Source organism: Phalangium opilio, unplaced genomic scaffold (genome assembly GCF_054372755.1).
Source record: "Phalangium opilio isolate 3A_F unplaced genomic scaffold, DU_Popi_V2 ptg001170l_1, whole genome shotgun sequence".
In the NCBI taxonomy this organism is placed as follows: domain Eukaryota; kingdom Metazoa; phylum Arthropoda; class Arachnida; order Opiliones; family Phalangiidae; genus Phalangium; species Phalangium opilio.
Window position 1 is genome coordinate 6425435 of NW_028324255.1, and position 25268 is coordinate 6450702.

Here is a 25268-nt window from a genome sequence, read left to right on the forward strand (position 1 = left end):
TTCCTTTGGACGGGTTGTTTGTTTACGTTTAGCTTAATTACTCGGCCCCTGTTTGTCGTAGGTCAATGTTTTTAGTATGGTTAGATGGGGGACAAATTGGAATATAACATACTCAAAGGACATCGCCGTATCTACAGTAGAAACAGAGTTACGAGCCTGCAAAGTATAGTCTAATGCATTTTCCATGGAGGGGTTTGTTTGTTCATGTATTGCTTAATTACTTGACCCTGTTCTTTCGATTAAAAATAATAACATATCTTTAGTGTAGCGGTTATCGCATCCGCCCCACTTCCGGAAGGCCACAGGTTCGAAACCGCGAAGTTTTTTTTTATAATTATCCGAACATTTGTGTCAAGGTCACATTATTTACATCCCCGTATCTCTGGTAGAACCAGAGTTACGAGCCTCCAGAATTTAGTCTATTGTATTTCCTATGGAGGGGTTTGTTTGTTTACGATTTGCTTAATTACTCGACTACTGTTTGTCGTAGCCCTAATTCTTAGTATGGCTAGATGGGGGACAAATTGGTCTATAACATACTCAAAGGACATCCCCGTATCTCCAGTAGAAACAGAGTTACGAGCCTGCAAAGTTTTTTTTCAAAAATCAAAAGTAACCTTCTAACAATAAGTGAGACAGAAAATAAGTTGACGACGATATTGAGGTAGCCTCAAGTTTAAAGTATCCTTGTATGGGGAGCAAAGAGTACTATAACATATCCAAAGGAGATCCCAGTATCTCTTGTAGAACAAGAGTTATGAGCCTCCAAAGTTTAGTGCAAAAATCATAAGTAACATAATAAAAATAAGTGAGACGATACCAAAGTTGACGAACATTTTGCTTAATATCTCGGCCCTTGTTTGTCGTAGCTCAATGTTTTTAGTATGGTTAGATGGGGGACAATTTGGACTATAACATATCCTAAGGACATCCCCGTATCTCTAGTAGACACAGAGTTACGAGCCTGCAAAATATAGTCTAATGCATTTTCTATGGAGGGGTTTGTTTGTTCACGTATTGCTTAATTACTTGACCCTGTTCCTTCGATTAAAAATAATAACATATCTTTAGTGTAGCGGTTATCGCATCCGCCTCACTCCCGGAAGGCCACAGGTTCGAGACCGCGAAGTTTTTTTTTTTTTTTGCTAGGAACATGCAAAGACCTTTATAATTATCCGAACATTTGTGTCAAAGTCACATTATTTACATCCCCGTATCTCTGGTAGAACCAGAGTTACGAGCCTCCAGAATTTAGTCTAATTTAGTCAAAGGTTGGTGGTTCTAGCCCACCCGGGAGCGGTGTTGTGAGGTGTCAGATGTAACCCAAAATATAAAAGTTTTTCCACAATACCTGAAGACCATTTAATTTTTGGACTTCCGTGGCTCAATGGATAGCGCGTTCGGCTGTTAACCGAAAGGTTGGTGGTTCGAGTCCACCCGGGAGCGGTGTTGTGAGATCTCAAATGTAACGTAAAAAGCCAAAGTTTTTCCACAATACCTGAAAACCATTCAATTTTTGGGCTTCAGTTGCGCAATGGTTAGCGCGTTCGGCAGTTAACCGAAAGGTTAGTGGTTCGAGCCCACCCGGGAGCGGTGTTGTGAGGTCTCAGATGTAACGTAAAAAGCCAAAGTTTTTACACAGTACCTGACGACCCTTAAATTTTCGGGCTTCTGTGGCGCATTTATAGCGCGTTCTGCTGTTATTCGAAAGGTTTGTGGTTTAAGGCCACCCGGGAGAGGCGTTGAGGGGTCTCAGATGTAGCGTAAATGTCATAAGATTTCCACAATACCTGACATCCATTTAATTTCTGAGCTTTCGTGGCTTAATGGTTAGCGCGTTCGGCTATTAATCGAAAGGTTGGTATTTCGAGCCCATTCGGAGCGGTGTTGTGAGGTCTCAGTTGTGACGTAAAAAGTCATAGTTTTTCCACAATACCTGACGTCCATTTAATTTTTGGGCTTCCGTTGCGCAATGGTTATCGCGTTCAGCTGTTAACCGAAAGGTTGGTGGTTCGAGCCCACCCGGGAGCGGTGTTGTGAGGTCTCAGATGTAACGTAAAAAGTCAGTGTTTTTGCACAATACCTGAAGACCATTCAATTTTTGGGCTTCAGTTGCGCAATGGTTAGCACGTTCCGCAGTTAACCGAAAGGTTAGTGGTTCGAGCCCACCCGGAAGCGGTGTTGTGAGGTCTCAGATGTAACGTAAAAAGCCAAAGTTTTTACACAGTACCTGACGACCATTAAATTTTCGGGCTTCTGTGGCGCATTTTTGGCGCGTTCGGCTGTTATTCGAAAGGTTTGTGGTTTGAGCCCACCCGGAAGAGGTGTTGTGGGGTCTCAGATGTAACGTAAAAAGCCAAAGTTTTTCCACAATACCTGACGTCCATTTAATTTTTAGGCTTCCGGGGCGCAATGGTTATCGCGTTCACCTGTTTACCGAAAGGTTGGTGGATCCAGCCCACCCGGGAACGTTGGTGTTAAGTTTTATAAGTAACGTAAAAAGTCAAATTTTTCCACAATTACTGAAGACCATTCAATTTTTGGGCTTCCGTTGCGCAATGGTTATCGCGTTCATCTGTTAACTGAAAGGTTGGTGGTTCGAGCCCACCCAGGAGCGGTGCTGTGAGGTTTCAGATGTTATGTAAAAAGTCAAAGTTTTTCCACAATACCTGACGACCATTCAATTTCCGGGCTTCTGTGGCGCATTTTCAGCTCGTTCGGCTGTTATCGGAAAGGTTGTGGTAAGTTTGATAAGTAACGTAAAAAGTCATAGTTTTTCCACAATACCTGACGACCATTTAATTTTTGTCTTCCGTGGCGCAATGGTTAGCGCGTTCGGCTGTTAACCGAAAGGTTGGTGGTTCGAGCCCATCCGGGAGCGGTGTTGTGAGGTCTCATATGTGACGTAAAAAGTCAAAGTTTTTCCACAAAACCTGACGACCATTTAATTCTTGGGCTTCCGTGGAGCAATGGTTAGCGCGTTCTGCTGTTATCCGAAAGGTTGGTGGTTCGAGTCCATCCGGGAGCGGTGTTGCGAGATCTCAAATGTAACGTAAAAAGCCAAAGTTTTTACACAGTACCTGACGACCATTAAATTTTCGGGCTTCTGTGGCGCATTTTTAGCGCGTTCGGCTGTTATTCGAAAGGTTTGTGGTTTGAGCCCACCCGGGAGAGGTGTTGTGGGTCTCAGATGTAGCGTAAATGTCATAAGTTTTCCACAATACCTGACATCCATTTAATTTCTGAGCTTCCGTGGCTTAATGGTTAGCGCGCTCGGCTATTAATCGAAAGGTTGGTGGTTCGAGCCCACCCGGGAGCGGTGTTGTGAGGTCTCAGATGTAACGTAAAAAGCCAAAGTTTTTACACAGTACCTGACGACCCTTAAATTTTCGGGCTTCTGTGGCGCATTTATAGCGCGTTCTGCTGTTATTCGAAAGGTTTGTGGTTTAAGGCCACCCGGGAGAGGCGTTGAGGGGTCTCAGATGTAGCGTAAATGTCATAAGATTTCCACAATACCTGACATCCATTTAATTTCTGAGCTTTCGTGGCTTAATGGTTAGCGCGTTCGGCTATTAATCGAAAGGTTGGTATTTCGAGAACATTCGGAGCGGTGTTGTGAGGTCTCAGTTGTGACGTAAAAAGTCATAGTTTTTCCACAATACCTGACGTCCATTTAATTTTTGGGCTTCCGTTGCGCAATGGTTATCGCGTTCAGCTGTTAACCGAAAGGTTGGTGGTTCGAGCCCACCCGGGAGCGGTGTTGTGAGGTCTCAGATGTAACGTAAAAAGTCAGTGTTTTTGCACAATACCTGAAGACCATTCAATTTTTGGGCTTCAGTTGCGCAATGGTTAGCACGTTCCGCAGTTAACCGAAAGGTTAGTGGTTCGAGCCCACCCGGAAGCGGTGTTGTGAGGTCTCAGATGTAACGTAAAAAGCCAAAGTTTTTACACAGTACCTGACGACCATTAAATTTTCGGGCTTCTGTGGCGCATTTTTGGCGCGTTCGGCTGTTATTCGAAAGGTTTGTGGTTTGAGCCCACCCGGAAGAGGTGTTGTGGGGTCTCAGATGTAACGTAAAAAGCCAAAGTTTTTCCACAATACCTGACGTCCATTTAATTTTTAGGCTTCCGGGGCGCAATGGTTATCGCGTTCACCTGTTTACCGAAAGGTTGGTGGATCCAGCCCACCCGGGAACGTTGGTGTTAAGTTTTATAAGTAACGTAAAAAGTCAAATTTTTCCACAATTACTGAAGACCATTCAATTTTTGGGCTTCCGTTGCGCAATTATTATCGCGTTCATCTGTTAACTGAAAGGTTGGTGGTTCGAGCCCACCCAGGAGCGGTGCTGTGAGGTTTCAGATGTTATGTAAAAAGTCAAAGTTTTTCCACAATACCTGACGACCATTCAATTTCCGGGCTTCTGTGGCGCATTTTCAGCTCGTTCGGCTGTTATCGGAAAGGTTGTGGTAAGTTTGATAAGTAACGTAAAAAGTCATAGTTTTTCCACAATACCTGACGACCATTTAATTTTTGTCTTCCGTGGCGCAATGGTTAGCGCGTTCGGCTGTTAACCGAAAGGTTGGTGGTTCGAGCCCATCCGGGAGCGGTGTTGTGAGGTCTCATATGTGACGTAAAAAGTCAAAGTTTTTCCACAAAACCTGACGACCATTTAATTCTTGGGCTTCCGTGGAGCAATGGTTAGCGCGTTCTGCTGTTATCCGAAAGGTTGGTGGTTCGAGTCCATCCGGGAGCGGTGTTGCGAGATCTCAAATGTAACGTAAAAAGCCAAAGTTTTTACACAGTACCTGACGACCATTAAATTTTCGGGCTTCTGTGGCGCATTTTTAGCGCGTTCGGCTGTTATTCGAAAGGTTTGTGGTTTGAGCCCACCCGGGAGAGGTGTTGTGGGTCTCAGATGTAGCGTAAATGTCATAAGTTTTCCACAATACCTGACATCCATTTAATTTCTGAGCTTCCGTGGCTTAATGGTTAGCGCGCTCGGCTATTAATCGAAAGGTTGGTGGTTCGAGCCCACCCGGGAGCGGTGTTGTGAGGTCTCAGATGTAACGTAAAAAGCCAAAGTTTTTACACAGTACCTGACGACCCTTAAATTTTCGGGCTTCTGTGGCGCATTTATAGCGCGTTCTGCTGTTATTCGAAAGGTTTGTGGTTTAAGGCCACCCGGGAGAGGCGTTGAGGGGTCTCAGATGTAGCGTAAATGTCATAAGATTTCCACAATACCTGACATCCATTTAATTTCTGAGCTTTCGTGGCTTAATGGTTAGCGCGTTCGGCTATTAATCGAAAGGTTGGTATTTCGAGCCCATTCGGAGCGGTGTTGTGAGGTCTCAGTTGTGACGTAAAAAGTCATAGTTTTTCCACAATACCTGACGTCCATTTAATTTTTGGGCTTCCGTTGCGCAATGGTTATCGCGTTCAGCTGTTAACCGAAAGGTTGGTGGTTCGAGCCCACCCGGGAGCGGTGTTGTGAGGTCTCAGATGTAACGTAAAAAGTCAGTGTTTTTGCACAATACCTGAAGACCATTCAATTTTTGGGCTTCAGTTGCGCAATGGTTAGCACGTTCCGCAGTTAACCGAAAGGTTAGTGGTTCGAGCCCACCCGGAAGCGGTGTTGTGAGGTCTCAGATGTAACGTAAAAAGCCAAAGTTTTTACACAGTACCTGACGACCATTAAATTTTCGGGCTTCTGTGGCGCATTTTTGGCGCGTTCGGCTGTTATTCGAAAGGTTTGTGGTTTGAGCCCACCCGGAAGAGGTGTTGTGGGGTCTCAGATGTAACGTAAAAAGCCAAAGTTTTTCCACAATACCTGACGTCCATTTAATTTTTAGGCTTCCGGGGCGCAATGGTTATCGCGTTCACCTGTTTACCGAAAGGTTGGTGGATCCAGCCCACCCGGGAACGTTGGTGTTAAGTTTTATAAGTAACGTAAAAAGTCAAATTTTTCCACAATTACTGAAGACCATTCAATTTTTGGGCTTCCGTTGCGCAATGGTTATCGCGTTCATCTGTTAACTGAAAGGTTGGTGGTTCGAGCCCACCCAGGAGCGGTGCTGTGAGGTTTCAGATGTTATGTAAAAAGTCAAAGTTTTTCCACAATACCTGACGACCATTCAATTTCCGGGCTTCTGTGGCGCATTTTCAGCTCGTTCGGCTGTTATCGGAAAGGTTGTGGTAAGTTTGATAAGTAACGTAAAAAGTCATAGTTTTTCCACAATACCTGACGACCATTTAATTTTTGTCTTCCGTGGCGCAATGGTTAGCGCGTTCGGCTGTTAACCGAAAGGTTGGTGGTTCGAGCCCATCCGGGAGCGGTGTTGTGAGGTCTCATATGTGACGTAAAAAGTCAAAGTTTTTCCACAAAACCTGACGACCATTTAATTCTTGGGCTTCCGTGGAGCAATGGTTAGCGCGTTCTGCTGTTATCCGAAAGGTTGGTGGTTCGAGTCCATCCGGGAGCGGTGTTGCGAGATCTCAAATGTAACGTAAAAAGCCAAAGTTTTTACACAGTACCTGACGACCATTAAATTTTCGGGCTTCTGTGGCGCATTTTTAGCGCGTTCGGCTGTTATTCGAAAGGTTTGTGGTTTGAGCCCACCCGGGAGAGGTGTTGTGGGTCTCAGATGTAGCGTAAATGTCATAAGTTTTCCACAATACCTGACATCCATTTAATTTCTGAGCTTCCGTGGCTTAATGGTTAGCGCGCTCGGCTATTAATCGAAAGGTTGGTGGTTCGAGCCCATCCGGGAGCGGTGTTGTGAGGTCTCATATGTGACGTAAAAAGTCAAAGTTTTTCCACAAAACCTGACGACCATTTAATTCTTGGGCTTCCGTGGAGCAATGGTTAGCGCGTTCTGCTGTTATCCGAAAGGTTGGTGGTTCGAGTCCATCCGGGAGCGGTGTTGCGAGATCTCAAATGTAACGTAAAAAGCCAAAGTTTTTACACAGTACCTGACGACCATTAAATTTTCGGGCTTCTGTGGCGCATTTTTAGCGCGTTCGGCTGTTATTCGAAAGGTTTGTGGTTTGAGCCCACCCGGGAGAGGTGTTGTGGGTCTCAGATGTAGCGTAAATGTCATAAGTTTTCCACAATACCTGACATCCATTTAATTTCTGTGCTTCCGTGGCTTAATGGTTAGCGCGCTCGGCTATTAATCGAAAGGTTGGTGGTTCGAGCCCATCCGGGAGCGGTGTTGTGAGGTCTCAGATGTGACGTAAAAAGTCAAAGTTTTTCCACAAAACCTGACGACCATTTAATTCTTGGGCTTCCGTGGAGCAATGGTTAGCGCGTTCTGCTGTTATCCGAAAGGTTGGTGGTTCGAGTCCATCCGGGAGCGGTGTTGCGAGATCTCAAATGTAACGTAAAAAGCCAAAGTTTTTACACAGTACCTGACGACCATTAAATTTTCGGGCTTCTGTGGCGCATTTTTAGCGCGTTCGGCTGTTATTCGAAAGGTTTGTGGTTTGAGACCACCCGGGAGAGGTGTTGTGGGTCTCAGATGTAGCGTAAATGTCATAAGTTTTCCACAATACCTGACATCCATTTAATTTCTGAGCTTCCGTGGCTTAATGGTTAGCGCGCTCGGCTATTAATCGAAAGGTTGGTGGTTCGAGCCCATCCGGGAGCGGTGTTGTGAGGTCTCAGATGTGACGTAAAAAGCCAAAGTTTTTACACAGTACCTGACGACCATTAAATTTTCGGGCTTCTGTGGCGCATTTTTAGCGCGTTCGGCTGTTATTCGAAAGGTTTGTGGTTTGAGCCCACCCGGGAGAGGTGTTGTGGGTCTCAGATGTAGCGTAAATGTCATAAGTTTTCCAGAATACCTGACATCCATTTAATTTCTGAGCTTCCGTGGCTTAATGGTTAGCGCGCTCGGCTATTAATCGAAAGGTTGGTGGTTCGAGCCCATCCGGGAGCGGTGTTGTGAGGTCTCAGATGTGACGTAAAAAGTCAAAGTTTTTCCACAAAACCTGACGTCCATTTAATTTTTGGGCTTCCGTTGCGCAATGGTTATCGCGTTCAGCTGTTAACCGAAAGGTTGGTGGTTCGAGCCCACAAGGGAGCGGTGTTGTGAGGTGTCAGTTGTAACCCAAAATATAAAAGTTTTTCCACAATACCTGAAGACCATTTAATTTTTGGACTTCCGTGGCTTAATGGATAGCGCGTTCGGCTGTTAACCGAAAGGTTGGTGGTTCGAGTCCACCCGGGAGCGGTGTTGTGAGATCTCAAATGTAACGTAAAAAGCCAAAGTTTTTCCATAATACCTGAAGACCATTCAATTTTTGGGCTTCAGTTGCGCAATGGTTAGCGCGTTCGGCAGTTAACCGAAAGGTTAGTGGTTCGAGCCCACCCGGGAGCGGTGTTGTGAGGTCTCAGATGTAACGTAAAAAGCCAAAGTTTTTCCACAATACCTGACGTCCATTTAATTTTTAGGCTTCCGGGGCGCAATGGTTATCGCGTTCACCTGTTTACCGAAAGGTTGGTGGTTCCAGCCCACCCGGGAACGTTGGTGTTAAGTTTTACAAGTCGGGAAAGCCAAAATATTACCTCTCCGAGTGGAGATGACTATCACTACCCTTTAAACAACCTAAATATATGCATCTATCGCTTTTTTTAATTCTTTGCAAGTGCAGGAATTCAATTTTAAAATAGTCAATTGTTCAAGCCTTTTCAATATCTCTCAATTGCTGTGGAAACTCTACTCTCTCGCTATACCTCAACCGTATTCTTAGTCTACCAGTATGATTTTTAACATTTGTCCATATCAAAGCTGAATCATACCTCGCCACACAAAAAGCAAATGTCCCCAAAACATGGAAGCCACAACCCAATCACACATAAGCTAGGCTCCCACTTAACCAAAATAATTATTAAGCAGTTAAATACTCACAAAGATTGGCAAAATCAATCTCCTTCAGTAATACGTAGCGCTAACAAAATTAATCGAGCAAATTTAACGCTTAACTTCTTCTCTTGAAATTCTATCAAAGAGTGATTCAACTGTTTAAAAAAGGTTTTTTTCGCAAATAGGGCGCTATCATATCAACCGCAATTCCGTCATATTTAAAAAATATACATTGCCAACACTTTTTTAGACACAATAGTGGACGTTTTAGCCTCATTTAAAACATGTAAAACAATATCTCATCTACAAATAGCTTACACATGTCTTTTTTACCAATACCTAGCCGTTTGGATTTTTCTAAAGCAATGTTCTATATTCTTCATTTTTGAAAATATATTTTTAAGCGTTTATAATGATTACTCTCTACACCTACACTAATCTTACACAAACACAAGGAGTAGAAATCCACTAGTGGAAGCGGTGTTTTTATTGAAAATATATATTTTTAAGCGTTTACCATGATTACGCTCTAAAGCTTCACTAATCTTACACAAACAAGGAGTACTATAAACCCACTACTGGAAGCGGTATTTTTATTCAAACGTGAAACAATTTCGCTTAAGTTAATCATCTCTAGGCATCGTTAAAAATGTCTCTATCACTCCTAGGTAACTGTATGCACAGGATTTTACGACATTGTAACTCAAATTCATCTGATTATGTTTTAACAAGGTTAAATCTAACTGGGAGTAAGATGAAAGGAGTAGAAGCTTATCTGTCTTAGGAAATATGAAATTTTATCTTAACAGTTAAGTTTATAACGAAAAAACGGGGAAGGGGAAAACGAGCAGACAACAGCGATTTTTGGGGGTAGAAGGTTAAGAGCGCCATCTGTCGTCCGTGCCAAAGTTGAACTTCCTCTCGAAACGCAATGAGAAAGTGGATAAAATAATGCCATCAGATATTTAACTGCGTCGATATATTTAACGACTTGACCCATGACATGCGCGTAACACTGGCTTTTATGAATCCTATTTATTGTTGGATGCTAGGAAACTTGGTACACGTAACAGTCTGTACTAGTACCCAAGCATCCTTCAATAAACGCCTGCCAACATTGTGGTACGCATGGTACAACTAAAAAATTGGATGTGTATTTATCTTTCGACTCACTCCAAGCCTTTAAGCCCTCATTACAGAGGATTTGAAACACTATCGTAATTCCTAGTGTCTCGAATCTCTACGTTCCTGTCCATTATGAACAGTGCTGAGAGAATGATACATCAGAAAGAGCCATTCAAATCGAATTGCCGAAAATATTATCCATATTTTCATTTCATATAACAGAGAAAGCAAATTATTATGGTTCTGAGAGGAGCTTCCCATTTTGGTTGTTGTTCTCAAAAATATATCGCAATGCACGGGCCTCGATAGATATAGGAGGCAATGAAGGAAATATATCACAACGCACGGGCCTTGTTGGATATAGGAGGCAATGAAGGAAATATATCACAATGCCTGGGCCTTGATAGATACAGGAGGCAATGTAGGAAATATAACGCAATGCACGGGCCTTGATAGATATAGGAGGCAATGATTTAACGACTTCGGTACTTGGGTTTATCTTTAATATTTAAATAAATATAATTATTTTTAATTATTTTAATCGCCAGTAAATAACTTTAAAAATAGTTAAATCGTTTCAAATAAAGTTGTTCATAATATCTTTCGAAACTTTGCTAATATTGACGTTTAAAGTGAAGGGTACCCTTCTTGCCCGCTTTCTTCAAATTTTGGGGTATATATATGTTTCGATTCCATTATAATAATAGATAAAAACGCATTCGCGTGAACCTTTGGTGGAAGCCCTGCCATTGGGAGGCTAGACGTTTCTCGTAACCCTAGCTGATCGCCGCGTATATCTTAAAACCAAATAATAGATAAAAACGCATTCGCGTGAACCGATGGTGGAAGCCCTGCCATTGGGAGGCTAGACGTTTCTCGTAACCCTAGCCGCTCGCCGCGTATATCTTGAAACCAAACGATGACGGTGGAAAAGAAGCCAGAATGTACTGACCGGCGTCCATGTGGAATGGACAAAAGACCTGAAGATGGTGGTGCATAGAAGCTGGTGTCAATGTGGAATTGACGAAGAACAGAAGATGGTGGTGCATAGAAGCTGGTGTCAATGTGGAATTGACGAAGAACAGAAGATGGTAGTGTTTAGAAGCTGGTGTCAATGTGGAATTGACGAAGAACAGAAGATGGTGGTGCATAGAAGCTGGAGTCAAAGTGAAATTGACGAAGAACAGAAGTTGGTGGTGCTTGGAAGCAAGCACGTACAGACTAGTGTCCATGTGGGATGGACAAAGACTAGCAGATTGTGGTCCTTAGAAGCCAGTTAGTAAAGACTGGTGTTGGTAGATGAATGACCAAATTTCCGTGAACCGCGAACGCGTTCCGGAAATCGGGTATTTGTTTGCTCCGATTTGTAAACTGCGAACGCGGTCACGTGGGGTCTGACAGACAGACATACAGACACACAGACACACAGACAGACACGGCCGGTGTAATACCTCTCCGTGACATACGTCACTCGGAGAGGTAATAAGTAACGTAAAAAGTCAAATTTTTCCACAATTACTGAAGACCATTTAATTTTTGGGCTTCCGTTGCGCAATGGTTATCACGTTCATCTGTTCATCTGTTAACCGAAAGGTTGGTGGTTCGAGCCCACCCAGGAGCGGTGCTGTGAGGTTTCAGATGTTATGTAAAAAGTCAAAGTTTTTCCACAATACCTGACGACCATTCAATTTCCGGGCTTCTGTGGCGCATTTTCAGCTCGTTCGGCTGTTATCGGAAAGGTTGTGGTAAGTTTGATAAGTAACGTAAAAAGTCATAGTTTTTCCACAATACCTGACGACCATTTAATTTTTGTCTTCCGTGGCGCAATGGTTAGCGCGTTCGGCTGTTAACCGAAAGGTTGGTGGTTCGAGCCCATCCGGGAGCGGTGTTGTGAGGTCTCAGATGTGACGTAAAAAGTCAAAGTTTTTCCACAAAACCTGACGACCATTTAATTCTCGGGCTTCCGTGGAGCAATGGTTAGCGCGTTCTGCTGTTATCCGAAAGGTTGGTGGTTCGAGTCCATCCGGGAGCGGTGTTGCGAGATCTCAAATGTAACGTAAAAAGCCAAAGTTTTTACACAGTACCTGACGACCATTGAATTTTCGGGCTTCTGTGGCGCATTTTTAGCGCGTTCGGCTGTTATTCGATAGGTTTGTGGTTTGAGCCCACCCGGGAGAGGTGTTGTGGGGTCTCAGATGTAGCGTAAATGTCATAAGTTTTCCACAATACCTGACATCCATTTAATATCTGAGCTTCCGTGGCTTAATGGTTAGCGCGTTCGGCTATTAATCGAAAGGTTGGTGGTTCGAGCCCATTCGGGAGCGGTGTTGTGAGGTCTCAGTTGTGACGTAAAAAGTCATAGTTTTTCCACAATACCTGACGTTCATTTAATTTTTGGGCTTCCGTTGCGCAATGGTTATCGCGTTCAGCTGTTAACCGAAAGGTTGGTGGTTCGAGCCCACCCGGGAGCGGTGTTGTGAGGTGTCAGTTGTAACCCAAAATATAAAAAATTTTCCACAATACCTGAAGACCATTTAATTTTTGGACTTCCGTGGCTCAATGGATAGCGCGTTCTACTGTTAACCGAAAGGTTGGTGGTTCGAGTCCACCCGGGAGCGGTGTTGTGAGATCTCAAATGTAACGTAAAAAGCCAAAGTTTTTCCACAATACCTGAAGACCATTCAATTTTTGGGCTTCAGTTGCGCAATGGTTAGCGCGTTCGGCAGTTAACCGAAAGGTTAGTGGTTCGAGCCCACCCGGGAGCGGTGTTGTGAGGTCTCAGATGTAACGTAAAAAGCCAAAGGTTTTCCACAATACCTGACGTCCATTTAATTTTTAGGCTTCCGGGGCGCAATGGTTATCGCGTTCACCTGTTTACCGAAAGGTTGGTGGTTCCAGCCCACCCGGGAACGTTGGTGTTAAGTTTTATAAGTAACGTAAAAAGTCAAAGTTTTTCCACAATTACTGAAGACCATTTAATTTTTGGGCTTCCGTTGCGCAATGGTTATCGCGTTCATCTGTTCATCTGTTAACTGAAAGGTTGGTGGTTCGAGCCCACCCAGGAGCGGTGCTGTGAGGTTTCAGATGTTATGTAAAAAGTCAAAGTTTTTCCACAATACCTGACGACCATTCAATTTCCGGGCTTCTGTGGCGCATTTTCAGCTCGTTCGGCTGTTATCGGAAAGGTTGTGGTAAGTTTGATAAGTAACGTAAAAAGTCATAGTTTTTCCACAATACCTGACGACCATTTACTTTTTGTCTTCCGTGGCGCAATGGTTAGCGCGTTCGGCTGTTAACCGAAAGGTTGGTGGTTCGAGCCCATCCGGGAGCGGTGTTGTGAGGTCTCAGATGTGACGTAAAAAGTCAAAGTTTTTCCACAAAACCTGACGACCATTTAATTCTTGGGCTTCCGTGGAGCAATGGTTAGCGCGTTCTGCTGTTATCCGAAAGGTTGGTGGTTCGAGTCCATCCGGGAGCGGTGTTGCGAGATCTCAAATGTAACGTAAAAAGCCAAAGTTTTTACACAGTACCTGACGACCATTAAATTTTCGGGCTTCTGTGGCGCATTTTTAGCGCGTTCGGCTGTTATTCGAAAGGGTTGTGGTTTGAGCCCACCCGGGAGAGGTGTTGTGGGGTCTCAGATGTAGCGTAAATGTCATAAGTTTTCCACAATACCTGACATCCATTTAATATCTGAGCTTCCGTGGCTTAATGGTTAGCGCGTTCGGCTATTAATCGAAAGGTTGGTGGTTCGAGCCCATTCGGGAGCGGTGTTGTGAGGTCTCAGTTGTGACGTAAAAAGTCATAGTTTTTCCACAATACCCGACGTTCATTTAATTTTTGGGCTTCCGTTGCGCAATGGTTATCGCGTTCAGCTGTTAACCGAAAGGTTGGTGGCTCGAGCCCACCCGGGAGCGGTGTTGTGAGGTGTCAGTTGTAACCCAAAATATAAAACATTTTCCACAATACCTGAAGACCATTTAATTTTTGGACTTCCGTGGCTCAATGGATAGCGCGTTCTACTGTTAACCGAAAGGTTGGTGGTTCGAGTCCACCCGGGAGCGGTGTTGTGAGATCTCAAATGTAACGTAAAAAGCCAAAGTTTTTCCACAATACCTGAAGACCATTCAATTTTTGGGCTTCAGTTGCGCAATGGTTAGCGCGTTCGGCAGTTAACCGAAAGGTTCGTGGTTCGAGCCCACCCGGGAGCGGTGTTGTGAGGTCTCAGATGTAACGTAAAAAGCCAAAGTTTTTCCACAATACCTGACGTCCATTTAATTTTTAGGCTTCCGGGGCGCAATGTTTATCGCGTTCACCTGTTTACCGAAAGGTTGGTGGTTCCAGCCCACCCGGGAACGTTGGTGTTAAGTTTTATAAGTAACGTAAAAAGTCAAAGTTTTTCCACAATTACTGAAGACCATTTAATTTTTGGGCTTCCGTTGCGCAATGGTTATCGCGTTCATCTGTTCATCTGTTAACTGAAAGGTTGGTGGTTCGAGCCCACCCAGGAGCGGTGCTGTGAGGTTTCAGATGTTATGTAAAAAGTCAAAGTTTTTCCACAATACCTGACGACCATTCAATTTCCGGGCTTCTGTGGCGCATTTTCAGCTCGTTCGGCTGTTATCGGAAAGGTTGTGGTAAGTTTGATAAGTAACGTAATAAGTCATAGTTTTTCAACAATACCTGACGACCATTTAATTCTTGGGCTTCCGTGGAGCAATGGTTAGCGCGTTCTGCTGTTATCCGAAAGGTTGGTGGTTCGAGTCCATCCGGGAGCGGTGTTGCGAGATCTCAAATGTAACGTAAAAAGCCGAAGTTTTTCAACAATACCTGACGACCATTTAATTTTTGGGCTTCAGTTGCGCAATGGTTAGCGCGTTCGGCAGTTAACCGAAAGGTTAGTGGTTCGAGTTCACCCGGGAGCGGTGTTGTAAGGTCTCAGATGTAACGTAAAAAGCCAAAGTTTTTACACAGTACCTGACGACCATTAAATTTTCGGGCTTCTGTGGCGCATTTTTAGCGCGTTCGGCTGTTATTCGAAAGGTTTGTGGTTTGAGCCCACCCGGGAGAGGTGTTGTGGGGTCTCAGATGTAGCGTAAATGTCATAAGTTTTCCACAATACCTGACATCCATTTAATTTCTGAGCTTCCGTGGCTTAATGGTTAGCGCGTTCGGCTATCAATCGAAAGGTTGGTGGTTCGAGCCCATTCGGGAGCGGTGTTGTGAGGTCTCAGTTGTGACGTAAAAAGTCATAGTTTTTCCACAATACCTGACGTCCATTTAATTTTTGGGCTTCCGTTGCGCAATGGTTATCGCGTTCAGCTGTTAACCGAAAGGTTGGTGGTTCGAGCCCACCCGGGAGCGGTGTTGTGAGGTGTCAGTTGTAACCCAAAATATAAAAGTTTTTCCACAATACCTGAAGACCATTTAATTTTTGGACTTCCGTGGCTCAATGGATAGCGCGTTCGGCTGTTAACCGAAAGGTTGGTGGTTCGAGTCCACCCGGGAGCGGTGTTTTGAGATCTCAAATGTAACGTAAAAAGCCAAAGTTTTTCCACAATACCTGAAGACCATTCAATTTTTGGGCTTCCGTGGCGCAATGGTTAGCGCGTTCGGCTGTTAACCGAAAGGTTGGTGGTTCGAGCCCATCCGGGAGCGGTGTTGTGAGGTCTCAGATGTGACGTAAAAAGTCAAAGTTTTTCCACAAAACCTGACGACCATTTAATTCTTGGGCTTCCGTGGAGCAATGGTTAGCGCGTTCTGCTGTTATCCGAAAGGTTGGTGGTTCGAGTCCATCCGGGAGCGGTGTTGCGAGATCTCAAATGTAACGTAAAAAGCCAAAGTTTTTCAACAATACCTGACGACCATTTAATTTTTGGGCTTCCGTGGCGCAATGGTTAGCGCGTTCGGCTGTTATCCGAAAGGTTGGTGGTTCGAGCCCATCCGGGAGCGGTGTTGTGAGATCTCAAATGTAACGTAAAAAGTCAGTGTTTTTCCACAATACCTGACGAACATTTAATTTTTGGGCTTCCGTGGCGCAATGTTTAGCGCGTTCCGCTGTTAACCGAAAGGTTGGTGGTTCAAGTCCACCCAGGAGCGGTGTTGTGAGGTGTCAGATGTAACCCAAAATATAAAAGTTTTTCCACAATACCTGAAGACCATTTAATTTTTGGACTTCCGTGGCTCAATGGATAGAGTAATGGCACCTCCCTACCTTTGGCAACGTTATGTTCTATGAGAAATTAACATGTAGTGCCACTACTCTATAGCGCGTTCGGCTGTTAACCGAAAGGTTGGTGGTTCTAGTCCACCCGGGAGCGGTGTTGTGAGATCTCAAACGTAACATAAATAGCCAAAGTTTTTCCACAATACCTGACGTCCATTTAATTTTTGGGCTTCCGTTGCGCAATGGTTATCGCGTTCAGCTGTTAACCGAAAGGTTGGTGGTTCGAGCCCACCCGGGAGCGGTGTTGTGAGGTCTCAGATGTAACGTAAAAAGTCAGTGTTTTTGCACAATACCTGACGACCATTTAATTTTTGGGCTTCTGTGGCCCAAGGTAGCGCGTTCGGCTGTTAACCGAAAGGTTGGTGGTTCGAGCCCATCCGGGAGCGGTTTTGTGAGGTCTCAGATGTGACGTAAAAAGTCAAAGTTTTTCCACAATACCTGACGTCCATTTAATTTTTAGGCTTCCGTGGCGCAATGGTTAGCGCGTTCGTCTATTAACCGAAAGGTTGGTGGTTCAAGCCTACCCGGGAGCGGTGTTGTGAGGTGTCAAATGTAACCCAAAATATAAAAGTTTTTCCACAATACCTGAAGACCATTTAATTTTTGGACTTCCGTGGCTCAATGGATAGCGAGTTCGGCTGGTAACCGATAGGTTGGTGGTTCGAGCCCACCCGGGAGCGACGTTGTGAGGCCTCAGATGTAACGTAAAAAGCCAAAGTTTTTACACAGTACCTGACGACCATTAAATTTTCGGGCTTCTGTGGCGCATTTTTAGCGCGTTCAGCTGTTATTCGAAAGGTTGGTGGTTTGAGCCCACCCGGGAGAGGTGTTGTGGGGTCTCAGATGTAGCGTAAATGTCATAAGTTTGGGCTTCCGGGGCGTAATGGATATCGCGTTCACCTGTTTACCGAAAGGTTGGTGGTTTCAACCCACCCGGGAACGTTGGTGTTATGTTTTATAAGTAACGTAAAAAGTCAAAGTTTTTCCACAATTACTGAAGACCATTTAATTTTTGGGCTTCCGTTGCGCAATGGTTATCGCGTTCATCTGTTCATCTGTAAACCGAAAGGTTGGTGGTTCGAGCACACCCGGGAGCGGTGCTGTGAGGTTTCAGATGTTACGTAAAAAGTCAAAGTTTTTCCACAATACCTGACGAACATTTAATTTTTGGGCTTCCGTGGCGCAATGGTTAGCGCGTTCCGCTGTTAACCGAAAGGTTGGTGGTTTCAGCCCATCCGGGAGCGGTGTTGTGAGGTCTCAGATGTGACGTAAAAAGTCAAGGTTTTTACACAATACCTGACGAGCATTTAATTTTTGGGCTTCCGTGGCGCAATGGTTAGCGCGTTCGGCTGTTAAGCAATAGGTTGGTGGTTCGAGCCCATCCGGGAAAGGTGTTGTGGGGTCTCAAATGTAACGTACAAAGCCAAAGTTTTTCCACAATACCTGACAACCATTTAATTTCTGAGCTTCCGTGGATCAATGGTTAGCGCGTTCGGCTGTTAACCAATAGGTTGGTGGTTCGAGCCCACCCGTGAGCGGTGTTGTGTGATCTCAAATGTAACGTAGAAAGCCAAAGTTTTTCCACAATACCTGACGTCCATTTAATTTTTAGGCTTCCGTGGCGCAATGGTTAGCGCGTTCATCTATTAACCGAAAGGTTGGTGGTTCAAGCCTACCCGGGAGCGGTGTTGTGAGGTGTCAAATGTAACCCAAAATATAAAAGTTTTTCCACAATACCTGAAGACCATTTAATTTTTGGATTTCCGTGGCTCAATGGATAGCGAGTTCGGCTGTTAACCGAAAGGTTGGTGGTTCTAGTCCACCCGGGAGCGGTGTTGTGAGATCTCAAACGTAACATAAATAGCCAAAGTTTTTCCACAATACCTGACGTCCATTTAATTTTTGGGCTTCCGTTGCGCAATGGTTATCGCGTTCAGCTGTTAACCGAAAGGTTGGTGGTTCGAGCCCACCCGGGAGCGGTGTTGTGAGGTCTCAGATGTAACGTAAAAAGTCAGTGTTTTTGCACAATACCTGACGACCATTTAATTTTTGGGCTTCTGTGGCCCAAGGTAGCGCGTTCGGCTGTTAACCGAAAGGTTGGTGGTTCGAGCCCATCCGGGAGCGGTTTTGTGAGGTCTCAGATGTGACGTAAAAAGTCAAAGTTTTTCCACAATACCTGACGTCCATTTAATTTTTAGGCTTCCGTGGCGCAATGGTTAGCGCGTTCGTCTATTAACCGAAAGGTTGGTGGTTCAAGCCTACCCGGGAGCGGTGTTGTGAGGTGTCAAATGTAACCCAAAATATAAAAGTTTTTCCACAATACCTGAAGACCATTTAATTTTTGGACTTCCGTGGCTCAATGGATAGCGAGTTCGGCTGGTAACCGATAGGTTGGTGGTTCGAGCCCACCCGGGAGCGGTGTTGTGAGGCCTCAGATGTAACGTAAAAAGCCAAAGTTTTTACACAGTACCTGACGACCATTAAATTTTCGGGCTTCTGTGGCGCATTTTTAGCGCGTTCAGCTGTTATTCGAAAGGTTGGTGGTTTGAGCCCACCCGGGAGAGGTGTTGTGGGGTCTCAGATGTAGCGTAAATGTCATAAGTTTGGGCTTCCGGGGCGTAATGGATATCGCGTTCACCTGTTTACCGAAAGGTTGGTGGTTTCAACCCACCCGGGAACGTTGGTGTTATGTTTTATAAGTAACGTAAAAAGTCAAAGTTTTTCCACAATTACTGAAGACCATTTAATTTTTGGGCTTCCGTTGCGCAATGGTTATCGCGTTCATCTGTTCATCTGTAAACCGAAAGGTTGGTGGTTCGAGCACACCCGGGAGCGGTGCTGTGAGGTTTCAGATGTTACGTAAAAAGTCAAAGTTTTTCCACAATACCTGACGAACATTTAATTTTTGGGCTTCCGTGGCGCAATGGTTAGCGCGTTCCGCTGTTAACCGAAAGGTTGGTGGTTTCAGCCCATCCGGGAGCGGTGTTGTGAGGTCTCAGATGTGACGTAAAAAGTCAAGGTTTTTACACAATACCTGACGAGCATTTAATTTTTGGGCTTCCGTGGCGCAATGGTTAGCGCGTTCGGCTGTTAAGCAATAGGTTGGTGGTTCGAGCCCATCCGGGAAAGGTGTTGTGGGGTCTCAAATGTAACGTACAAAGCCAAAGTTTTTCCACAATACCTGACAACCATTTAATTTCTGAGCTTCCGTGGATCAATGGTTAGCGCGTTCGGCTGTTAACCAATAGGTTGGTGGTTCGAGCCCACCCGTGAGCGGTGTTGTGTGATCTCAAATGTAACGTAGAAAGCCAAAGTTTTTCCACAATACCTGACGTCCATTTAATTTTTAGGCTTCCGTGGCGCAATGGTTAGCGCGTTCATCTATTAACCGAAAGGTTGGTGGTTCAAGCCTACCCGGGAGCGGTGTTGTGAGGTGTCAAATGTAACCCAAAATATAAAAGTTTTTCCACAATACCTGAAGACCATTTAATTTTTGGACTTCCGTGGCTCAATGGATAGCGAGTTCGGCTGTTAACCGATAGGTTGGTGGTTCTAGCCCACCCGGGAGCGGTGTTGTGAGGCCTCAGATGTAACGTAAAAAGCCAAAGTTTTTACACAGTACCTGACGACCATTAAATTTTCGGGCTTCTGTGGCGCATTTTTAGCGCGTTCAGCTGTTATTCGAAAGGTTGGTGGTTTGAGCCCACCCGGGAGAGGTGTTGTGGGGTCTCAGATGAAGCGTAAATGTCATAAGTTTGGGCTTCCGGGGCGTAATGGTTATCGCGTTCACCTGTTTACCGAAAGGTTGGTGGTTTCAACCCACCCGGGAACGTTGGTGTTATATTGTGGAAAAACTTTTATATTTTGGGTTACATCTGACACCTCATAACACCGCTCCTGGGTGGACTTGAACCACCAACCTTTCGGTTAACAGCCGAACGCGCTACCTTGGGCCACGGAAGCCCAAAAATTAAATGGTCGTCAGGTATTGTGCAAAAACACTGACTTTTTACGTTACATCTGAGACCTCACAACACCGCTCCCGGGTGGGCTCGAACCACCAACTTTCGGTTAACAGCTGAACGCGATAACCATTGCGCAACGGAAGCCCAAAAATTAAATGGTCTTCAGTAATTGTGGAAAAGCTTTGACTTTTTACGTTACTTATAAAACTTAACACCAACGCTCCCGGGTGGGTTGAAACCACCAACCTTTCGGTAAACAGGTGAACGCGATAACCATTGCGCCCCGGAAGCCCAAACTTATGACATTTACGCTACATCTGAGACCCCACAACACCTCTCCCGGGTGGGCTCAAACCACCAACCTTTCGAATAACAGCCGAACGCGCTAAAAATGCGCCACAGAAGCCCGAAAATTTAATGGTCGTCAGGTACTGTGTAAAAACTTTGGCTTTTTACGTTACATCTGAGACCTCACAACACCGCTCCCAGGTGGGCTCGAACCACCAACCTTTCGGTTAACAGCCGAACGCGCTAACCATTAAGCCACGGAAGCTCAGAAATTAAATGGATGTCAGGTATTGTGGAAAACTTATGACATTTACGCTACATCTGAGACCTCACAACACCGCTCCCGGGTGGGCTCGAACCACTAACCTTTCGGTTAACTGCCGAAGGCGCTAACCATTGCGCAACTGAAGCCCAAAAATTGAATGGTCTTCAGGTATTGTGGAAAAACTTTGGCTTTTTACGTTACATTCGATATCTCACAACACCGCTCCCGGGTGGACTCGAACCACCAACCTTTCGGTTAACAGCCGAACGCAATATCCATTGAGCCACGGAAGTCCAAAAATTAAATGGTCTTCAGGTATTGTGGAAAAACTTTTATATTTTGGGTTACATCTGACACCTCACAACACCGCTCCCGGTTGCGGTTGAACCACCAACCTTTCGGTTAACAGATGAACGCGCTAACCATTGCGCCACGGAAGCCCAAAAATTAAATGGTCGTCAGGTATTGTTGAAAAACTTTGGCTTTTTACGTCACATCTGAGACCTCACAACACCGCTCCCGGATGGGCTCGAACCACCAACCTTTCGGATAACAGCAGAAAGCGCTAACCATTACTCCACGGAAGCCTAATAATTAAATGGTCGTCAGGTTTTGTGGAAAAACTTTGACTTTTTACGTCACATCTGAGACCTCACAACACCGCCTCCGGATGGGCTCGAACCACCAACCTTTCGGATAACAGCAGAACGCGCTAGCCATTGCGCCACGGAAGCCAAAAATTAAATGGTCGTCAGGTATTGTGGAAAAACTATGACTTTTTACGTTACTTATCAAACTTAACACCAACCTTTCCGATAACAGCCGAACGAGCTGAAAATGCGCCACAGAAGCCCGGAAATTGAATGGTCGTCAGGTATTGTGGAAAAACTTTGACTTTTTACATAACATCTGAAACCTCACAGCACCGCTCCTGGGTGGGCTCGAACCACTAACCTTTCGGTTAACTGCCGAACGCGCTAACCATTGCGCAACTGAAGCCCAAAAATTGAATGGTCTTCAGGTATTGTGCAAAAACACTGACTTTTTACGTTACATCTGAGACCTCACAACACCGCTCCCGGGTGGGCTCGAACCACCAACCTTTCGGTTAACAGCTGAACGCGATAACCATTGCGCAACGGAAGCCCAAAAATTAAATGGACGTCAGTTATTGTGGAAAAACTATGACTTTTTACGTCACAACTGAGACCTCACAACACCGCTCCCGAATGGGCTCGAACCACCAACCTTTCGATTAACAGCCGAACGCGCTAACCATTAAGCCACGGAAGCTCAGAAATTAAATGGATGTCAGGTATTGTGGAAAACTTATGACATTTATTCTACATCTGAGACCCCACACCACCTCTCCCGGGTGGGCTCAAACCACAAACCTTTCGAATAACAGCCGAACGCGCTAAAAATGCGCCACAGAAGCCCGAAAATTTAATGGTCGTCAGGTACTGTGTAAAAACTTTGGCTTTTTACGTTACATCTGACACCTCACAACACCGCTCCCGGGTGGGCTTGAACCACCAACCTTTCGGTTAACAGCGGAACGCGCTAACCATTGCGCCACGAAATCCCAAAAATTAAATGTTCGTCAGGTATTGTGGAAAAACACTGACTTTTTACGTTACATCTGAGACCTCACAACACCGCTCCCGGTTGGGCTCGAACCACCAACCTTTCGGATAACAGCCGAACGCGCTAACCATTGCGCCACGGAGCCCAAAAATTAAATGGTCGTCAGGTATTGTTGAAAAACTTTGGCTTTTTACGTTACATTTGAGATCTCGCAACACCGCTCCCGGATGGACTCGAACCACCAACCTTTCGGATAACAGCAGAACGCGCTAACCATTGCTCCACGGAAGCCCAAGAATTAAATGGTCGTCAGGTTTTGTGGAAAAACTATGACTTTTTACGTCACATCTGAGACCTCACAACACCGCTCCCGGATGGGCTCGAACCACCAACCTTTCGGTTAACAGCCGAACGCGCTAACCATTAGGCCACAGAAGCCAAAAATTAATTGGTCGTCAGGTATTGTGGAAAAACTATGACTTTTTACGTTACTTATCAAACTTAACACCAACCTTTCCGATAACAGCCGAACGAGCTGAAAATGCGCCACAGAAGCCCGGAAATTGAATGGTCGTCAGGTATTGTGGAAAAACTTTGGCTTTTTACGTTACATCTGAGACCTCACAACACCGCTCCCCGATGGGCTCGAACCACCAACCTTTCGGTTAACAGCTGAACGCGATAACCATTGCGCAACGGAAGTCCAAAAATTAAATGGTCTTGAGGTATTGTGGAAAAACTTTTATATTTTGGGTTACATCTGACACCTCACAGCACCGCTCCTGGGTGGGCTCGAACCACCAACCTTACGGTTAACAGCTGAACGCGATAACCATTGCGCAACGGAAGCCCAAAAATTAAATGGACGTCAGGTATTGTGGAATAACTATGACTTTTTACGTCACAACTGAGACCTCACAACACCGCTCCCGAATGGGCTCGAACCACCAACCTTTCGATTAATAGCCGAACGCGCTAACCATTAAGCCACGGAAGCTCAGAAATTAAATGGATGTCAGGTATTGTGGAAAACTTATGACATTTACGCTACATCTGAGACCCCAAAACACCTCTCCCGGGTGGGCTCAAACCACAAACCTTTCGACTAACAGCCGAACGCGCTAAAAATGCACCACAGAAGCCCGAAAATTTAATGGTCGTCAGGTACTGTGTAAAAACTTTGGCTTTTTACGTTACATCTGAGACTTCACAACACCGCTCCCGGATGGGCTCGAACCACCAACCTTTCGGTTAACAGCCGAACGCGCTACCTTGGGCCACGGAAGCCCAAAAATTAAATGGTCGTCAGGTATTGTGCAAAAAAACTGACTTTTTACGTTACATCTGAGACCTCACAACACCGCTCCTGGGTGGGCTCGAACCACCAACCTTTCGGTTAACAGCTGAACGCGATAACCCATGCGCAATGGAAGCCCAAAAATTAAATGAACGTCAGGTATTGTGGAAAAACGATGACTTTTTACGTCACAACTGAGACCTCACAACACCGCTCCCGAAGGGGCTCGAACCACCAACCTTTCGATTAATAGCCGAACGCGCTAACCATTAAGCCACGGAAGCTTAGAAAGTAAATGGATGTCAGGTATTGTGGAAAACTTATGACATTTACGCTACATCTGAGACCCCACAACACCTCTCCCGGGTGGGCTCAAACCACAAACCTTTCGAATAACAGCCGAACGCGCTAAAAATGCGCCACAGAAGCCCGAAAATTTAATGGTCGTCAGGTACTGTGTAAAAACTTTGGCTTTTTTCGTTACATCTGAGACCTCACAATACCGCTCCCGGGTGGGCTCGAACCACTAACCTTTCGGTTAACTGCCGAACGCGCTATCCATTGAGCCACGGAAGCCCAAAAATTGAATGGTCTTCAGGTATTGTGGAAAAACTTTGGCTTTTTACGTTACATTTGAGATCTCACAACACCGCTCCCGGGTGGACTCGAACCACCAACCTTTCGGTTAACAGTAGAACGCGCTATCCATTGAGCCACGGAAGTCCAAAAATTAAATGGTCTTCAGGTATTGTTGAAAAACTATGACTTTTTACGTTACTTATCAAACTTAACACCAACCTTTCCGATAACAGCCGAACGAGCTGAAAATGCGCCACAGAAGCCCAAAAATTGAATGGTCTTCAGGTATTGTGGAAAAACTTTGGCTTTTTACGTTACATTTGAGATCTCACAACACCGCTCCTGGATGGGCTCGAACCACCAACCTTTCGGTTAACAGATGACAGATGAACGAGATAACCATTGCGCAACGGAAGTCCAAAAATTAAATGGTCTTCAGGTATTGTGGAAAAACTTTTATATTTTGGGTTACATCTGACACCTCACAACACCGCTCCCGGGTGGGCTCGAACCACCAACCTTTCGGTTAACAGCTGAACGCGATAACCATTGCGCAACGGAAGCCCAAAAATTAAATGGACGTCAGGTATTGTGGAAAAACTATGACTTTTTACGTCACAACTGAGACCTCACAACACCGCTCCCGGGTGGGCTCGAACCACCAACCTTTCGGTTAACAGCTGAACGCGATAACCATTGCGCAACGGAAGCCCAAAAATTAAATGGACGTCAGGTATTGTGGAAAAACTATGACTTTTTACGTCACAACTGAGACCTCACAACACCGCTCCCGAATGGGCGCGAACCACTAACCTTTCGGTTAACTGCCGAACGCGCTAACAATTGCGCAACTGAAGCCCAAAAATTGAATGGTCTTCAGGTATTGTGGAAAAACTTTGGCTTTTTACGTTACATTTGAGATCTCACAACACCGCTCCCGGGTGGACTCGAACCACCAACCTTTCGGTTAACAGCCGAACGCGCTATCCAATGAGCCACGGAAGCTCTGAAATTAAATGGTCTTCAGGTATTGTGGAAAAACTTTGATTTTTACGTCACAACTGCGACCTC

The 25268-nt window shown here is 45.1% G+C and overlaps 14 non-coding genes across 14 annotated transcripts; 13 read left to right on the forward strand and 1 right to left on the reverse strand.

The window, feature by feature from the left end:
• The first annotated feature begins 3246 nt into the window (after window positions 1-3246).
• Window positions 3247-3319, forward strand: TRNAN-AUU (transfer RNA asparagine (anticodon AUU)). Its single transcript has one exon. It is a non-coding gene; the product is annotated as a tRNA-Asn (tRNA).
• Window positions 3320-4972: 1653 nt separating this feature from the next.
• TRNAN-AUU (transfer RNA asparagine (anticodon AUU)) lies at window positions 4973-5045 on the forward strand. The gene has a single exon. It is a non-coding gene; the product is annotated as a tRNA-Asn (tRNA).
• Window positions 5046-6698: 1653 nt separating this feature from the next.
• On the forward strand, window positions 6699-6771 carry TRNAN-AUU (transfer RNA asparagine (anticodon AUU)). Its single transcript has one exon. It is a non-coding gene; the product is annotated as a tRNA-Asn (tRNA).
• Window positions 6772-7136: 365 nt separating this feature from the next.
• On the forward strand, window positions 7137-7209 carry TRNAN-AUU (transfer RNA asparagine (anticodon AUU)). The gene has a single exon. It is a non-coding gene; the product is annotated as a tRNA-Asn (tRNA).
• A 365-nt stretch (window positions 7210-7574) lies between these two features.
• Window positions 7575-7647, forward strand: TRNAN-AUU (transfer RNA asparagine (anticodon AUU)). Its single transcript has one exon. It is a non-coding gene; the product is annotated as a tRNA-Asn (tRNA).
• A 218-nt stretch (window positions 7648-7865) lies between these two features.
• On the forward strand, window positions 7866-7938 carry TRNAN-AUU (transfer RNA asparagine (anticodon AUU)). The gene has a single exon. It is a non-coding gene; the product is annotated as a tRNA-Asn (tRNA).
• A 4303-nt stretch (window positions 7939-12241) lies between these two features.
• On the forward strand, window positions 12242-12314 carry TRNAN-AUU (transfer RNA asparagine (anticodon AUU)). The gene has a single exon. It is a non-coding gene; the product is annotated as a tRNA-Asn (tRNA).
• A 1373-nt stretch (window positions 12315-13687) lies between these two features.
• TRNAN-AUU (transfer RNA asparagine (anticodon AUU)) lies at window positions 13688-13760 on the forward strand. The gene has a single exon. It is a non-coding gene; the product is annotated as a tRNA-Asn (tRNA).
• Window positions 13761-15134: 1374 nt separating this feature from the next.
• On the forward strand, window positions 15135-15207 carry TRNAD-AUC (transfer RNA aspartic acid (anticodon AUC)). The gene has a single exon. It is a non-coding gene; the product is annotated as a tRNA-Asp (tRNA).
• Window positions 15208-16676: 1469 nt separating this feature from the next.
• Window positions 16677-16749, forward strand: TRNAN-AUU (transfer RNA asparagine (anticodon AUU)). Its single transcript has one exon. It is a non-coding gene; the product is annotated as a tRNA-Asn (tRNA).
• Window positions 16750-17828: 1079 nt separating this feature from the next.
• On the forward strand, window positions 17829-17901 carry TRNAN-AUU (transfer RNA asparagine (anticodon AUU)). The gene has a single exon. It is a non-coding gene; the product is annotated as a tRNA-Asn (tRNA).
• A 513-nt stretch (window positions 17902-18414) lies between these two features.
• On the forward strand, window positions 18415-18487 carry TRNAN-AUU (transfer RNA asparagine (anticodon AUU)). The gene has a single exon. It is a non-coding gene; the product is annotated as a tRNA-Asn (tRNA).
• A 1079-nt stretch (window positions 18488-19566) lies between these two features.
• TRNAN-AUU (transfer RNA asparagine (anticodon AUU)) lies at window positions 19567-19639 on the forward strand. Its single transcript has one exon. It is a non-coding gene; the product is annotated as a tRNA-Asn (tRNA).
• A 3606-nt stretch (window positions 19640-23245) lies between these two features.
• On the reverse strand, window positions 23246-23318 carry TRNAN-AUU (transfer RNA asparagine (anticodon AUU)). The gene has a single exon. It is a non-coding gene; the product is annotated as a tRNA-Asn (tRNA).
• Between the last annotated feature and the right edge of the window lie 1950 nt (window positions 23319-25268).